Below are 13,163 nucleotides of genomic sequence, written 5' to 3'. Positions count from 1 at the left end.
GAGCCAAGTGTAGTGTGGTGTAGTAGTAGGCACTTCTAGGCCCCTTCCCGGCTACTGGATCACTCCAGTGCTTCGGGTACTACGGACCCTCTGCCATCCATTGCAGCAGAGCCGTTTCATGAGCGGGGGGGGGGGGGGGGGGGCTAAGCGCAGTTCTTTGAATCAAAGGTTTCATGAAATCGAAATGGATTCTTTTTTAGATATCTGGATAGATGGATGGATCTATCTTTCTATTCAGATATCTTTTGCAATCAGCCCCAAATCCTTGATTTGGCCAGGAAACAAAGCACTGCTTTGGGCCCAGGAAGCGAAGGGAATGAGCTCGGCTGCTTCTCCCCCACACTTCTTTATTTCTCCGTGCCCCTTCCGCATGCGCTTCGCGCGCCATTGGCGCTTTGCTCTCCTCTTATTTCTTCATTGGAGGGTTCGGATGGACTTCGCCGTTCTTTCCCAACGAAAATGGAAAGGGCTGTATCACATTGAGATGTCGATTCGTTTTCCGCCCCAAATGAGATGGGGAATTAGTCACCTCTGTCCCTTCATCTTTTTGAAAGGAATCGAGGCCCGGCCCGGCTCGCGTCGTTCCAACAACCGACGGGGAGCACCTCAGTATACGATCGCTCGCAGTAACTGGGAGTCCTATTACACCTAAGGCCAACTTCCATTCACCAAACCCAGGTTCATCTCGTGTAGTGATTGTGGACTCGTACAAGGATATGGAGTCGACGGTTGATGTATCAGACTCGACCCTGTCTTTCGTAGCATGCATTCCCATCTGTGTTGCAACTGATTCGGTAAGCTCCGTGTCCGGTGCACGGAAAACTGCCTTCGGTCTCCCAACCTTACTCGTGGCAACCTTCCGGCCGCCCAACGACCTATAACGCTAGTCACTACTCCCACTGGGGCTAGGAAGTAAGCCCCACAACCCAAAGCGGCGAAGAACAAATAGAATTTGCTACAAAAGCCGGCTAACGGGGGTATTCCTGCGTATGAGAACATTGTAATGGAGAAGGTCATAGCCGAAATAGGATTCGTTTTGGCTAGAGCGCCCAAATCCGCTATATATTTGACACGGGTTTGCCGTAATGCTGGAACTATGGCGAATGCATCTATCGTCATTGATGCATAAATAAATATACCAATTAGTAGTGATTGAATTCCTTCTATGGTTCCACATGAGAAACCAGTATGAATATAACCTACATGTCCAATCGAACTATGAGCTAGAGGTCTTTTGACTTTCGTTTGGGCCATGGCGGCCAGTGCTCCTAAGATCATAGAAGCAATGCTGCAGAAAAAGAAGATTTGTTGTAATGTACCCCCATAGGAAGCAACAATAGAAACACGTGACATATTTGCAGAAATAGAGATTTTAGGCGCAATAGAAAGGACTGCTGTCACCGGGGTGGGTGAACCCTCATAGATATCAGGTGCCCACATATATAGAGTCAAAAGAGAGATTGAGTCCGAGGGAGAGGGGGGTTTTCTTGGGGCTCGAGAGATTGAATAGATAGGGCCCCACAAGTTGTTAATTCGCCGCTGGGGAATTCACACAAAAGGGAAGGACTTATTCTCAACGAAAAAAGTGCTCTCTGAACCGAACGTGAAAGTTGTTTTCCATCAGACGGCTATTCACGTAACTCCACTCTCGGCTTGGATTATATATCCATTTGGTCCGCTCTCGGCCATTCCACACGCTGCCTAGCAGAGACGTGGTTATCTGAAGTGGATTCTCTCTTTTGTAGTAGATGCCGAACCTGCTGCTCAGTGGGCGGGCGCAGCAGCTACATGGACCCCTTTCTTTATGTTGTTGCCAGCGCTTTCCCGGGCCGAGCCGGAATTCTTTATTAGAACGTCGGCAGGCAAAGCCCGAAGGAAGGCTGCTATCCCCTCGGCCTTCTTCCTTTTCGATGAAAAACAAATCGACATCTCAATCTCCGAAAGCGTTTTCCTTACCCAGCTAATATCCCCCCCCTTCGTCGAGCCTTTCCTTTAGTGGTAAGGGATATGCACCTTATCTGAACGTCGGCAGGCATTCCGGAATTCTCCTTTTTTGGCCCCGGGTGAACATAGGCTCAAACATGATTGGAGGGGTCCTAGCTACGCCATGCGTTCAATAAAAAAAAAGCAAGCCTCTGGGAAGCTGCAGGGATTACAAAAAGAGGGTGCTTTCCTGTGTTGCACTGAAAAAAGGACAAAGGAGAAGACGCTCTTCGACTTTCTTTCTTCCTCCCGCGCCCGCCTAAGCCCGGCCCGCGTTAGAGGGGAAGATTAGCAAAGCGGAAAAAGACAGAGGGAGGGGGAGCTGCATCTTATTCTCTTCGCGAGAACTTCAGGATCAGAGAAGCATTCGGAAGGGGCGAGGCCTTCATTTCGTTGGCAGAAGCAGAAACGATCCAATCCATTCGGGGCTTCGGGGAACCCAAAAACGAACTCTGTTTACTTTTTTCATAGATAGATGATATATATAGGAATAATATATACATCCCTTTACTTTAGATGTCTATGTATCTATTTTGGAATCATCTCCCGATTCTCTTTTTTTCTAATTCGCACTGCTCTTTCTCTCTAAATTGCATCAAAGAAAATAGAGAGAGAGAGAGCAGATGGATCCTATCCCCTATAACGAACACTCATTCCTATCTATTGATAGAAAAGAAAGATCTTCGTCACGGACTTTTTCTTTGTTCTTTTTTTTTTAGATTGGAGGAATTCCTCATATCCAAGGCAGCTCCCCACAAACACCCCACCCATATGACTATGCCCCCTTTTGAATCGACAGTAGATTCGGCTTCATAGCTACTTTCATTCTAAAGACGAATATTAGTCAATAGGCAGGCTTCTTTCAGTAGCAAACATATTCATTTTCACCGGGCTCCGCGCACCTTTGGTACTTCTGGAGGGCAAGCAGTTTTATAGTGACTTCTTTCTTAGGGTAGGGCGACGAATACTTCCAATTCCGGAAAGGTCATTGGGTCGCCTTTGGAAGCTAAAGCGAAAGTTGTAGAAAGCCGGGAGAAAAAGCGAAAGCTTGCTCGAAACGGCCTATACCCTAACCCTCGGAAGCGAAGACGCAAAGCGTCACTTTTTTCAAAAGGAAGGAGTTTTTTCTGACTGAATCCATCCATAAAGCCGCCAAGGAAACGAAGTTCGTTCCCTTTCATCAAGTGGGTAAGGTAGGCAAACCACTTAAGCTTTGCCTTAGACTGACGGAACAAAGCTAAGAAGTAGGCTGAATGGAAAAAGGAAAGGGACAAGGGCGGTCGTCGCTTGGCGCGAAGGCTGCTGGTTCGGTACGGTACTAAAGGTCCTCGGACTTCCAGGCGGTTTTTCTTTTGGGCTGCTGTGAACCCTTGGATCTCGCCAATACAGCCTCCTATGGTTTTCGTTACCGAGATATCTTTTCTTTTTTCCCAGGGATTTTTTGGGTAATCAGCTCCCATGCTGCAAACAGTCAAATCTGAACCTTGTCGCTCTTCTTTCCTCGTGGGCAGGAAGCACACCAGCAGCGTGCGTTGCGTGATTCCACTGTGTTTTTTGCACTTGACTGGGTGGACAGTTGACCGGAAGATAACTTCGATTCGCCCGGCCAGCAGGCGGGCGGCGTGCTTATCTTGTGTGACAACACTACAGAGCGAGTAGCTCTTCTAGTCGGGCAGCTGTGTGACAACACTCCTGAGAAAGCGGCGCTTTTGTGTAACATGCTATGGTCTCAACGCCCTTACGAGGTAGTGATGAGTTTCACGCACTCTAAGCCCGGCCCGCGCGCAGTTAGGAGGATTGGCCGCTATCTGAGCGGTACCACCCACCCTACCCTACTACCTATAGGGGGCCGTCCGTCCTACAGCCGCCCGAAAAGGAACTGCAGTAATCTTGAATAGGAATCCTACAGCGATAAAAAGAATCCCCATAAAAATACCACTAGATCGAGCACCAGTGATTTCATATCCGGTCAAAATCTTGGCTAATTGATCGAAGTGGGTAGCTCCAGTAGACCCATAGATCATGGAACAAATAGGGTGGGTAGGCCCAACCACCACACTACACGTATAGACGCGAACCCCCCTCCTTACCGTACGTGCGACTCTCACCGCATACGGCTCGCACAAAGACTCCAAAATCCATCCCGAGCTTTTTATTCCACCTCTCCCTCCTCTCCAATCCTCGATCAAACTAGCCTTCCCCAGCAAGAAAACGTATCCGCTTTAGCAACAAAGCGCTCATCCCTTGCTTGTTCTTGAGCGCGCAAGGCGCTCAAGACGGTGATTCTTGCTTAAAAAAGGGCTAAAGCACTCCAGCTTCGAAGCTGGAGTTTGCAACTTCAAAACTACAGGTTTTAGCCCTCCTGCTGGGTGGGCGCTTCCTTCGTCTATCGTATGTCTCGCTTGGCTTCGTCCCAAACCAAGGAGGCATGATGGCGGGCGCGTGCGTGTGCCGACTGCAGAGACTACAAGCCGACGCCGGAAGCGACTCGCTTCTATTCTCGATTGGATATAGATGGGGAATCTCTATAGATCGTCTTTTTTCGACAACCTCTCTAAAACGCATACGAGAAAATTGCACTTCACGGCACGGCAAAAAAAAAGAGCTTCGCTCGGTTGGCCCTCCTAGGCTTCCGCCTACTTTCTCTTCTCTTAAGTCTACAACAAGTGGGAGAGGCAGGATTCGAACCTACGTAGAAAACCTTCAACAGATTTACAGTCTGTCGCTTTTGACCGCTCGGCCACTCTCCCCTTCCCGGGGATACGCCCTCCTCAAACAAAGGGTTCCTGAATAAGAAGGATGGCGGCCTTCGTTCTTAAGTTAAGAAGAGCAGATGGAACTATTAGATTTGCTAGCGTTCCGGGAGAATAAATAAGGTCATTTAGTAAGTTCATAACAATTTATGTAAAGCAAGGGGCAAAGCTTCTACGACAGCTTCCCCCTCATTGCCATCGTCGGCCTTCCCCAGCTCCCCTCCTTCGTCGCTTCTGGCTAAGCATCTTTCGGCGGAGGAAAGGAGGCGACTAGTCGCTTCTGGCGAAGCAGCGAGTTCATGAGCAAGTGAATGAACGAGCAGCGAGTGAAGTGCAACAGTCGTAAGTAAGGCTCGCCATGTTCCTAAAAGGAGTGACCATCTTTTCTTCCCTTCTACTAACACTGAGCGAGCAGCAAGCATAGGCAATAGTTTCCGTAGGGGTGGGGCGCAAGCAAGCGTTTTCAGGCTCCGCTAGCTAGCGTACTCTTCTGCTATCAATGAAACCAAAAGAAAAAACCAGTGCCCTTTCGTATAGATCGAGACGCAGTACTTTTTCTTTACTTCTTCCATACTAGGAAGAATGGAAGGAAATCCTTCGATAACACTTCTTCCTTATTTGAAGAAATGATATCCGACGCCCGTGGAAACTCTTTCATTTCAAAAAAGTTCTTCTTCTTAAGAAGCAAATAGCATTTCCTATTGATTTGTCCCCTGGACTAGACCTATGTAGATTCGCGATGTCTTGGTTGAGAGGCCCCACCTACCCATCTTCCCATAGTTTCACTGAGGTAGTACCATCCCCAATTGGCCACTTCTTGTGTTGATGTACTAAGAAATTGGTTGAGGCAATCGACTTCAATCAGAGGAAGCACTTGTGCACATCAACTTAGGATATCCCCTCCGTTCTACACCAGATTATGCACTCACCTCTGGTATAATATAGGAAAGGAAGACGCCCTTTCAGTGCACGCCAAAGCAGCTTTGCCTAGAAGGCTTCGAAATACACTACTAGGTCCCTCATTCTCAGTCGGCCTTCACAAAGCGGTTTGCACACCTTGGACCAGCTGGACAGATGTTCCGGCCTTTCTCCTATTAAATGCATCTGCCACCTTATTTTCCATTTTACCCCTAATATTCCGCCTTTGAAAGTCAAAACTCACACTTGCTCATCTTAGCATGTAGCTGATTCCGCAGAAAAAGTGTTAGCTGCAAGTGCTGTTGATGCTCCTTCAGTGTTTTACTGTCAAGAAGTATATCATCAAACCAACACAAATCTTCTGGGCTTGAACACATCATTCATGAGTGCTTGAAACGTTGCAGGAGCATTTGTAAGCCCGCATCACATTGAATTCATAGTTACAGGGTTCTGAATGAAGTTTTGGGCTTGTCTTCCTCTCTCATCCTGATCTGATGATAGCCAGATCTTAAGTCAATCTTGCTGTAATATTTAGCACCACTCATCCAATAGGGCATCTATGTGCCGGAATTGGGTATTTCTTCTTTACTGTACTGGCATTCAGCTGCCTGGTTTCAATGCACATCCTCCATGTCCCATCCTTCTTCTTCACTAACAGCACAGGTGAAGCAAAGGGGCTAGTAGAGGATTGTATCAGTGAATTCTTCAGCAATTCCTCAATTCTCAGTCTCAGCCTTTTGCAGATGTGAGTATCCGTATGGCTTCAGATGTTTGGGCTCAGTACCTTCGGCTTCTCCTTCCACCTGGTACAGCTTTCCTCCTCCCCTCTTGATTCCTTCCAGCACCACTTAAACACTGCGGAAAGGGTTTTGACCAGCTAGTCAGATTGCCCCATTACGGGTGTGTTACGCCAGAAAGTTCCTCAATCCTGTGCCTGTTCCCGAGCGAGTCAGTCCCATTTCGATGATGAACGACACGATGTGTGCCTCCATAGAGCTTCCCATTTGACATTTCTCCATCGCGAGAGATTCTCTCCAGCCACAGGTTCCCCAGTGGTACGTCCGGGGTCGGTTCAATCAGTGCGCTATCAGTCCAGTACCATTAGCTCTCCAAGGTTCGCAATCCATTCTTTCCGGGCAAGCCAGTTCAGTTCCTTTCTGGTAGCAAGAGATCCCATATCAGATTAAGTAAAGGGATTACCTAGCTAGCGCATATCAAAGAGTTGGAGACTTCCTGCCACTATAGAAAAAGCCGTTGATGGATCAATTTCTGTAGGTGGGTCTCAACTCGGATCGAGACATTCGGATTTGCCGATGAAGAGTACTGCCTTGGAGGGGTAGGGGTTGTAGGGGAAGAACCAACCTTTTGTAGGTAGCAAAACATCTCACTCAGTAACTAAATTAGAGTTCGATCTTTTACGTTTGTGTTGTCTTTTTGCATTTTTGTTTCGATCCGACATCAGATCTGAGTTATTGTTCACTGACTATATCTTAGACCATTGCGATCTCTTTCTTTCACTTGGTTTTTCTTCCTTCCCTTCGGTACTCCTTAACTCGGAGATACTCCTTCGGTACTACTTGGCTACTACTTGAACAGATGGGTTTAGTCCCTTCCTTCGGGCAACGTTTTCTCCGGGTACCACCGGCTTACCACCGGGTTGAAAGAAATCCCTTACTATTAGGACATAGTGTTCGGTACGACTTAAGGCTACTGGATTGACTTTCTTTAATGTTGCATCTGCTTTCAACTATTTCATAGCCTCCCGTCCCGAGCAAACGTCGAGAGCAGGGTGTTGAGCCAAAAAGTAAAATCCATAGAGTTGGGGACTAAAGAGACTCTTTTTTTACAGCCAACCATGAAGAGAAGAGAGTCTCAGAGTAGATTCGGTAATGTTGAGTCGATCTAGTATGGAAAATTCCTCGCTGTGCGCTCGCCTTTTGCCTGCTTCTGCTTCATCTGCAGATCGGATTCCTTCCCCAGAGTTCTTACTTATAGGCTTTATAGCCAAGCAATAGAATAGCTGCTTCTTCTAAAGCGGATTAGAGTGCGACGACCAAAGCTACGGAGCGGCCTCTACCGCTTTCCCTACTGTTCTGGTTGAACTAGGGCTTTGGCTGAGCGACCACCTTCTTCCAGTATTCTTAGCTTACTGTCTGCTTCCTGCCTGATCGGTGCTGACTGACTGTTCTTGCTTGTCTTGGGCCTGCTCTAGTTTTGGTGCTGCTAACTAAGGGTCGAATTTCGTGACTTGATGAAGAGGAAGCCGAGTATCTTTGGTCTTGAAGAGTCAGGCCAATCCAACCGCTTGCTCCTGCCCAACTCAGTCTCAGTCGTACCATAATGCGCCTGGACTCAACACTTTTCTTGCTCCAAGACCACCCTCTAGCCCTCATGTAAAATAGATGACAGAATTGTAAACAATCATAGAATGATTTAAGCTGAGGAACATAGAGGTCTCTCCCACCATTTTTGTCATATACCTCTGGAATAGTGTTGAAATCACACGCCACTAAGCAGTTTTTTAAACCAAGTGGTTTATCTTAGTGTGCTAGCCGCTGCTTCATTTCGTATAGCGATAACGCTTTCTCTTTCTTAGCGCTCCACCCCGCGGAGAACTCTGGTTGCGCTTTGGTTGGCTTTCTCTTTTTTTCGATTTTCTCTGACTTGACTCAGCTTGACCTACTTGACTCAGCGGTTAGAGTATCGCTTTCATACGGCGAGAGTCATTGGTTCAAATCCAATAGTAGGTAAAGCCGGCCGAAACCCCCGCTTTTGCCAGCATGACAGCAAGCACAGACTGGCATCAAGGAGTAGAATGACCAAAGCATCGGTTGCTTCCACTTGTTTGTTGCCTTCTTCGACCGACAGACAAGGTACCCCCCTCTTTTTCTCTTGCGAACCTACGTTGAGCTTGGGACAACCCGCGACTGGCATAGGATATTTCAAAAGCGCCAGGATCCATCCTTCTTACGAACCAAGAGCACTGGAGAAGCGAAGGGGCTCGTGCTGCGACGAATAATGCCATTGTTCATCATCTCACAGATTTGCTTCTCGATCTCTGTTTTCTGGTGGGGTGCATATCTATATGGCCGGACATTGACTGGCACTGCACCTGGCACCAACGGAATTTGGTGGTCACAGGCACGACGAGGGGGTAATTCCTTTGGCTCCCGGAACAAAGCATCAAACTCCTGTAGCAGTTCTTGAACAGCTGGAGGTGTCTGCTCTGCAGGATCAGCATCCAGAGTAATTGCTTGCAGATCATGCTCCTGGTGAATCTGGCGCACTTGCACACACTGGCTAACAGCACCCCGTTTCAGCAATCCTTGCAGCTTACGGACAGAGATTGGACGGCAGGAAGGATTATCTTGAATGCCATTGAGAGTGATGCGGCGCCCTTTGTGCGTGAATTTCATACGACGATGACGCCAATGTACCCACATCGGGCTATGGTCTTCGAACCACTCTTGCCCTCCCCTTTCACTTCCATAGTGGTCTTCTTTGGCCGGCCCACTCATTTCACTCTCAAGCTCTCTGAGAAGAGAGAATCCGATTCAAGATGTTTCGAATTCAGCCTTTCCTTCATGTTCGTGCTTTAAGTCAGTTCGTACTTTTCAGTATATAAGAGAATGACTGAACTCGCGTTGAAAGCTACTAAACAACGGCTGACAGAGACTCATAAGAGGGAGAGCGGTAGCAAAAATGAGATCTTTCGTCTAGACAGAAGAGAGATCCTTTCCTTCCTTTCTATAGGAAATGACTGATGTTGCTAAGTCACCTTCCGCTGCTCTTGCGTCATCCCTTTTCCAATTCTTTTTGTATGGCTCGGTTGCATCCGATTGATCGATCCCTAGTCACTGATTACATGCATGAGTTCTTTGATTCACTACTGACTTCTTCTGTGGAGCCGAGTTCGCCGACTGAGACTACTTGAAAAGAATTTTCGACCAACCGATCTCACGACGATGAGTCACCCACATACTTAACAAAAAATGCAAATAGAAGAGCAAGTAAATCAAGCTCAATTACAACTCACTCTGATCAAATAGCACTCAGGTATAGGATTTCCAGCGGAAAGGTAGCCTTGCTCGCTTCTTTACCCTTGTACGCACAAATCTAGCTCATAGCAGCACTTTCGAGTTCGGTTACTTAAGTACAGAGATTGGAACAACTTAGCGCGGGAAGTCCCATATCTTGTCTTAGCCTCGCCTCACCTATTTCCTCATAACGAGATCAGAATGAAATAGAATGGAATCTCAAGTCTTAGCTAGATCAGGGCTACCACGTTCCCTCAGACGAAAAAGAAAAGAATACTAGACCTGTTGGACTCGCAAAGTAGGATCAGGCTTTTTCTACTAGAAACAGAGGAGAGCGAAAACTAAGTCAAAGGGGGAAGAGCTGTTTATGAGCATTTTAAGGCCGGTTGACAACATCCAATGTCTCCACAAGGGTGCCTGAAACTCCAGTTTTTCTAGGCAGAGGTAGGTATATATATATTTAACACATTTTAGTTTGTAGGAAGATTCCCCGCTCTGAATTTTTTTCTATTTGGAGCTTCTTCCAAAGAGGTTGGGATTCTAGTTTCAATTGGATGTGTCCCGGTAAGATCGTTAACGACTGATATACTGCCTGAGACAGGGCATGCTCTCCCCTCTGCGTATCGAGAGAAAGAAACAACTTCCTGATTCCAGTTTCTTTCATTTATACCTACGATATCCACGCTAAAGATGAAAACTTTTGCAGTTCATATCAGCCTGAATGAGGAAGTAGAGTCAGTTTCGTCCATAAACTGGGCCGAAGATCTGACAGAGGTTGACTTGCTGGCTTGTGAGTTGCCAGCTCCGTAGTTGATTGCTAACCAGAGGATAGTGACAGCCAATATTCCTATTCCTGCTTGTGTGCTTGTTTGCTATTCTTCCTGTTCCTGTTACGAGACGACCTCGGCTCAAGCTGACCCCACACCGAAAGTCGTCAAGCAGTCTTGGGCTCCATCAATCAGTGAGGAGGAAAGCAAAACCTGTTGGAGTTCCCCGCCATCACCTCGCCTAGATCCGAGGGTTCATACCCTCCTGTAGCAGAGATGTAAGTCGCAAAGGCTACTTGCCTGCCGAGGGGGGAGAACTACCTAGTATCAAATTCACAAAGCAGCACATTTAGTAGTTGACATCTTTCTTTCTCATTTTCATCGGAAAGGAGAGTTTTCACGTTAAGCAAGAAGAGCTACGAGTTGGAGGGCTATTTCACCGACCGTCACTTCTCCTTTGTATCTGCCGAAGATGCAAGTAGCCCAACGACAGGCTTGTGTGGAGTTGAATGACAACACGCAGAGGTCTTTTGGCGAAACTGGGGGCTCTTTGTCTAAAGGAAGGGCAAAGTCAACAGGCCAATCCCAGTTTCAGAATTGGAAGAAGCAGTAGGAGGTTCACCATCAGAAAGGCATGGGACAACAAACTCTCTTAAAGCTTTCTTCGAATAAGTCTTTCGCTTGACTTGGCTCAACGGCTTTAGTTCAGTAAATGCTTTCGTATGAAGCTTGAGTCAAGTCTAGTCTCATGCAGTGAAGATCGTCAAGCAATCATTGCTTGTCTCTCCGAAACCTATTGATAAGGAACGCGTTCAAGTGTATGGAATAATCAAACCTTTCACGTATTTGTTAACATAGCGTTGGACGATTACCTGACTTATTAGTGGACTGGTCATGTCATAGCGGAAGGTCAGAGGTGGGAAACAAGGAAACAGAGGAAATGCTTACTGGGACATAGCCTTCGGTACGAGTTGAAGGGAAGAGGTTTGATTGCTAATAAAATGAGTGGAAGAGCTGCTCGGTCAAAGGCATTCTCTCAAGTAGCAAAGGCAAGACGGAAAGCAAGCTAGTGGAATGCAACCAACAACAAGAAGCCCTCAGGTCATGAGAAAAAGGTATGGATCCCTATTCCTTTCTTTTTATCCGACTGGAAGCAGTGGAAGAACTTCTTGATACTTTTTTCTCCTCTAACATAAACCCGTCAATTGATACATACAAGCCGCATATATCATCTATACTATCTATCCTTCTCTCTCTTCTAGAGTCAATCTAGTATTCTTCTTCTTAGAACTTGAAACAAGGTCCATCGCAATACCCAAGAAGTAGTGGCAATTCTCTTCCCTTTGCTGCACCTTGTGCTATATATCGAGTGGACCCTAACCTATATCTACTTGCTTCGGCCTTTAGATATCTGCATTCTCTGCTGTATCCACCTTGACTTGGTATTCAGTGCTCTGTTCTAGAAGTCTGTAACACCTGACCTCGAACTCCATTGGCTCCTTACGGGATAAGAAGATAGATTGTACATTCGATTTTCCAAAACGTGAGTGGTTTGAAGCATGTTTCAGTGAAGGAGATGATGATCGTAAAAGGAAACTGGAAAGCAAAGCGAAATGGAAGAGATCAAAAGCGATTGAAGTGACTAGTTGGAAGTTCCTGAAAGCAGGGAAAGCGATAGTTGACTTTTCTTGAGAAGTAGGGACCCAAGAATGACAAGTGGACTAGTATTCATAGGGGCCTTTTCTTTCGAGAAGGCTTACCGGATACTATGCTGGCCGCAATGCGAGGTAGTTTCCCTGCTTGTAAGATCCTGATTGCCTTTATGCTTGAGTTTCAGCATTCCTTTACTCCAGTCAATTGTCATTTGACCAAAACTTGACAACCAGTCAATGCCTAAAATAAGATCATAACCTTGTACATCAAGCACCCTAACTTCTGTTTCAAATTCCAGGTTTTGTAACTTGAATTGAAGGTTGTCACATTTGGTACTGGTCAATAACTTACGGCGAGACGAGCAGCAAAAATATAAAAAGAACATTAATAGGTGGAAGTCTTCAAAACTTACTTGTCAGTTCGGTTGTGCCTTGATACCTATCTATAGCTTTCCTAGCGACTTTGTTTACTCATCGCTAGTAAGACTGTCTGCTGATCCCAGGAGATCAGGACTCGTACAAGTATCTGACGTGATTAGGCGGGGACAGGATTCGAACCTGCAGTCTTCAGGTCATGAGCCTGATGAGTTGACCAATTCCTCTACCCCGCTTTAGTCTAAACCTTTCATTAACATACAGAAAATAGAGTTCGATGCCAGGCGGATACTTGACATGTTCCCCCTCGGCCAGGCCCATCGCAAGGAAAGCGAAAACCTAGATTTGCTTTATCGGGTATCAAACGGGAACTCCGAGCAAATAAAACACCTTTCAAAAGTATTAATACAGTCACATGTATGGTAAATGCATGAATGTGATGGACTCAAAAATCTGCGGTTCCTAATGGAATAGGTAACAAAGCCACTTTGCCACCTACTGCTACTAACTCGCCGCCTCCCCACGTGAAGCTAGTACTTGTTGTTGCACCAGGAGCTGTTACGCCAGGCGCAGTAGCATGGATATTTTGTACCCATTGAGCAAAGATAGGTTGTAATTGTATGGCAGTATCCGAAAACATATCTTGTGGACGGCCTAAAGCACTCATGGTATCATTAT

At 46.5% G+C, this 13,163-nt stretch overlaps 2 non-coding genes and 1 pseudogene across 2 annotated transcripts; all 3 read right to left on the bottom strand.

Annotated features, from left to right (window-relative positions):
* Positions 1–239: 239 nt before the first annotated feature.
* LOC141026605 (NADH-ubiquinone oxidoreductase chain 2-like) lies at positions 240–5,116 on the bottom strand (annotated as a pseudogene).
* TRNAY-GUA (transfer RNA tyrosine (anticodon GUA)) lies at positions 4,651–4,733 on the bottom strand. The gene has a single exon. It is a non-coding gene; the product is annotated as a tRNA-Tyr (tRNA).
* A 7,531-nt stretch (positions 5,117–12,647) lies between the features above and the next one.
* On the bottom strand, positions 12,648–12,721 carry TRNAM-CAU (transfer RNA methionine (anticodon CAU)). The gene has a single exon. It is a non-coding gene; the product is annotated as a tRNA-Met (tRNA).
* Between the last annotated feature and the right edge of the window lie 442 nt (positions 12,722–13,163).

Source organism: Aegilops tauschii, chromosome 7 (assembly GCF_002575655.3).
Source record: "Aegilops tauschii subsp. strangulata cultivar AL8/78 chromosome 7, Aet v6.0, whole genome shotgun sequence".
In the NCBI taxonomy this organism is placed as follows: Eukaryota; Viridiplantae; Streptophyta; class Magnoliopsida; order Poales; family Poaceae; genus Aegilops; species Aegilops tauschii.
Note: the sequence above shows the minus strand (reverse complement) of the source record. Positions and strands in the feature narration are given on the sequence as shown.